This window comes from Anser cygnoides, chromosome 4 (genome assembly GCF_040182565.1).
Source record: "Anser cygnoides isolate HZ-2024a breed goose chromosome 4, Taihu_goose_T2T_genome, whole genome shotgun sequence".
In the NCBI taxonomy this organism is placed as follows: Eukaryota; Metazoa; Chordata; class Aves; order Anseriformes; family Anatidae; genus Anser; species Anser cygnoides.
Window position 1 is genome coordinate 62,331,605 of NC_089876.1, and position 4,141 is coordinate 62,335,745.

Sequence of the window (4,141 nt, forward strand, 5' to 3'; positions counted from 1 at the left end):
TCTTGTTAAACAATGTGGGGCTGAATCTGAGCCCCTTGGTATCATTGAGAAACTGCAGAGATCAGTACATGCTTGTACTGAATTTAACATCCTCTGCTACTTTGTGAAGAAGTAAACAAGTGATAATTGGCTTGGACAGTTTACAGGTCTTCTGAATTTTCCAGAGGAGCTTCCAACGTACTTTATTTACAGATGCTTATTCCTTTGCACAGTTTATGACCGTGAAGCCTATTCAGGCAAAAAGATCTGCTTACACAGAAATTAGCTTTTAATAAGATGCTTTGCAAGAGAGTCCACCGTACAGATCCTATTACAAGATAGGAACAGTAGCTCTTTTTGCACATGCAAATTCTGCAAACCAGCAAATGAGCAGATAACCAGCTTAAAGTGATTTCAGCATGTGTACAAAGCTAGTAAACTGCTTGCTACGAAATTTCACAAACTACTGTACATTCCTTACCTCCTTTTCATAGCAAGCAAAAGAAAAGCTAATTTTTGACTACGACCCAAAAGAAAGAAAGAAAAAAATGTGAAGGATGGGCTTAGAGTGCACCTTCGTTCATTTAATTAGCCTGTGAGCTGCCTGACTTGATCACACCACCCTGCATAGAGCAGAGCCTTATTTCCTCTTCAGTTCTTTCACCTGATGAAAGGTACCCTTGCTCTCACTCTTCCTGGTTTTAACCTGTTGCTGCAACTGTACTTTCTTTCCAGAAGGTTAAGAAGCCTGTAGTTAGGAGACAGCTTTTGTGTCTTTCCAGTTGCCCTAAATATCCCTCAGTTACTCTGAAGAACAGTTTCTTCATAAGGAGCTGTTTCCTGGTCTATACAGCAGGAAAGTAAGATCCTTTCATTGCAACAGCTTGAACTTTGCTTTCTTTTTCTTCCTGTCAGGTCCTGGGCTGAAACTTTCAAAGGAATCTGTTGGAAGCTCTGTGCTAGCTGAGAGCCTAAAGGGCCTTTCTTTATTCAGTAACAGCTAGTATAGTAAGAAAGGGATGACTTTTTCATCATCATCATCATGACAGAAAGAGCTGAACAGAGGTTCCCTTCATGGGAGTATAGGTGATGTGTTGTTATTCAAAAGTAGTTAATAGAGGGCTTAAAACCTGTACTGTAGAAATCTTCTGAAGAGTAAAAGCTTGTGTACATGAGTTATGCTTCATGCAATATGAGAGTAAGCATGACTACAGCTAGGTGTCTGTTTCTAGGGTTCTTCCTGGATTTTTTTTCTAATAACTGTTAATGAGTACTTAGAGAACTTATCTGTACAATCATGTGAAAAGACTAAAATTTGGGAAATAGTCCAGGAACAAGGTTCCCTTTTAGGGTTTGACAACTGATGATGGATAAGACAGAGTATTTTGGACAGTTTCAGCCTTGCTTGTGGTAATTTCTTTGATACTATTTCTGCAGAGAAAGATCCTGAACTGAAGAAAGATCTTACCTACCAACTTCAGACTGTTATCTTGACAAGCTCTGTGTCTCAGGGTCTCTGCTGGCTGTGCTACATATTAGTTTCTTTGCCTTAGGGAAGTAAAGACATGAACAGATTTTATTTTTTATTTTTATTTTTTTCCCAGTTTGAGTGCACTGATTATTGCCTGTGCTGTTGAAAACATCTAAGTACAACCCAGAGAGCTAATGTATGTTGCATAATAGAGCATGATGAATATGTGTAGTGTATGTTTTTTTTGTTGTTCTTGTTGTTTTTACTTGAGAGGGAGACTTCCTTTTTGTTGCAGTAATAATTGCCATGCTTATTTGCTTGATTTAGGACATGAGGAAGTGGGATAAGAAGAGAGACCTGTGTAGAACATAGGAAGCAGGTATTGTTTGCTATCAAGTGCCAAGACTTCCAAGTGAATCTTCAGGCTTGAAATATGTCTACCTGAAATATTTGAAGATATTTTCCTACTTGCCTGAGAGTTCCCATCAATCTTCTCATCTGTTCTCTTCTGTGTCCTCACAGGTTTTCAGACATGCTAGAAGTAGTAACATTCTAAGTGACTGTGCAAAGTCAGCGTGTAGTGCCTCTGATTAGATTTGACAGAAAAGGAGAATGGTAGTTATGGGAAAGACCTAGTAAGAGAATGTGAAAAAGAAATGTTTATTTATTTATTTTTATTATTATTATTATTATTTTCCTTCAGAGCCGTACATGCTCATACATGTAGAACTCTGGTGAATTTAGCAGCTGGTATTCTTCAGTCCTTGGCTGTCTCTTACTCTTTCCACATCTGACTGTCTAAGCAGATTATCGGTCCCACTCTCTTCATATAAAATTAAATTTAATTTGATCTAATGATTCAATGGATCTTTTTATCTGTAATGTAGAGATCCTCTGGCAGAACAATTTCTTTATAAAGCAAGCAATGACAAAACATTTTAAAAAAGAAAGGCTCCTCAGTGCTCTGTACCTTTTTTATAGAGGTCTTACTCATATTTTTCTATTTCAGTGATCTGTTACTGTTCCTCATATTATTGTGAGCTATATTTTAAAACAAATAACAAGATGACATACTATGATAAATACTAATTACTCATGAATTTCTCTTGCTGGACAAGAGCCCTTGAAAACTGATGCTTCAGTAATAAAAAATAGCATTTGCTTAAAAAAAAACACATAAAAACAAACAAAAAACAGTTTCAATGGATAGTTCTGAATTTCATGCTGTAAAACTGTAAAAACCTATCTTCTTTAGAACTTGAAAGGAAGTTGTAAGCAAGAGACACATAAAACTTCAGGAGTAGGTGAAACTCTGAATGTTGTCAGTAAAACTAAATAATCTGGTGAAGAACTTTAAGTGCTACAAAGCACTGACATGATGAAGAACACCTGATTATAAGGTAAGTCAGAGAGTTTTGGTGTGCAGCATCATGAGATGTCCTGCTTGCACATCATTCACCACTGTAAAATTAATTCTGTCATATTGGTTATGTAAGATTTCTAAATGTCTTGTCCTGGGACAATTTAAAGAAGGGAAGGATATTTGTCCACCTTCTCTAAATCCTGAGATTTTGTTGAATATTTTGAAATTATTTTTTTTTTGTTTTAGAAATAAACTGTAAGTTTGAATTATCTGAAGAATTTAATAACATTTATATTTGTCTTTTATTAGTAGAAATAAAATATTGCTCTGCAGTTTCTCATTCTCCTGTGAGAACATGGAAGTAATATAGACATGTTAAACAAGGAACAAAAGTGCTCCCTTACATACATTCAATAAATTGGGTCGTTCTAGATGACTATGACTGAATCTGAAAGCTGACAGTAAAGACTGAACAAGAATTAGTTAAAATAGTATCAAAAATATGCATTTTTTCCTATAGTAAGCAAAATTTATTTGGTAGCTTTTTTTTTTTTAATAAGCATTAATGCTGAGTACTGTAATACTAAGTGTTCTGTTTTCATGTTGTCTTTATCTTTCTTCCTGAAGTAGAATATATGCCAGTAACAAAATGTCCCAGCAAGCATAAATTCTTACAGCACTGGATTAAAAAAAAAAAAAAATCAATAATGAAGTTGATTTCTAATTTCCTAGAAGGCTGCTACACAATGTCATTTAGATTGTGCTTTGGCTGGAGGGATATTTGTCACTATTGTGTAACTCGTTTTAAGAACAGAACTTGCAGTTCAAGAGAAATACTTACCAAAATTTTTGAATTTTAAGAAAAACCCCCTTTAATCTTAACCACTTAATATAACTTTGTAAAGAAAATATTTGGATTCATATAAATGCTCCTTATGGAGGCAGCGATTCTATCTCCCTCTTTTATTTTAAAATAGGTAACAAAATTTCTAAATAATGGTAGATTTGCCTGCAAGCCCTCGGTGATTTCTTGGAAAAGAACTACTGCTTAGTGATTTTAGACTTTGACTTCTGGACCAAACTAATGTTTCCCATTAGTTTGGGCCTCTAAAACTGTGTTTTTTTTTTTTTTTTTCGTTTTTTGTCATAAAGTCAGCTGTGGTGATTAGCATCGAAGTTGGAGCATCTTGGTTAGCCCAATCCAGAGATGAGCCATCACAATGGAAAACTGCATGTATTCTTGCATCAGTCTGGATCATGAAGTTTCATGGTGGTGCTTTCCTTTCACCTGTATTGTACAGATAAATTTTCCAGCAGCTAAGTTCATT

The 4,141-nt window shown here is 35.3% G+C and overlaps 1 long non-coding RNA gene across 1 annotated transcript; it reads left to right on the forward strand.

Moving 5' to 3' along the window:
- Positions 1–551: 551 nt before the first annotated feature.
- On the forward strand, positions 552–3,171 carry LOC106035149 (uncharacterized). Its single transcript, XR_001206579.3, has 3 exons — positions 552–839; positions 1,778–1,829; positions 2,706–3,171. It is a non-coding gene; the product is annotated as an uncharacterized lncRNA (long non-coding RNA).
- Positions 3,172–4,141: the final 970 nt, after the last annotated feature.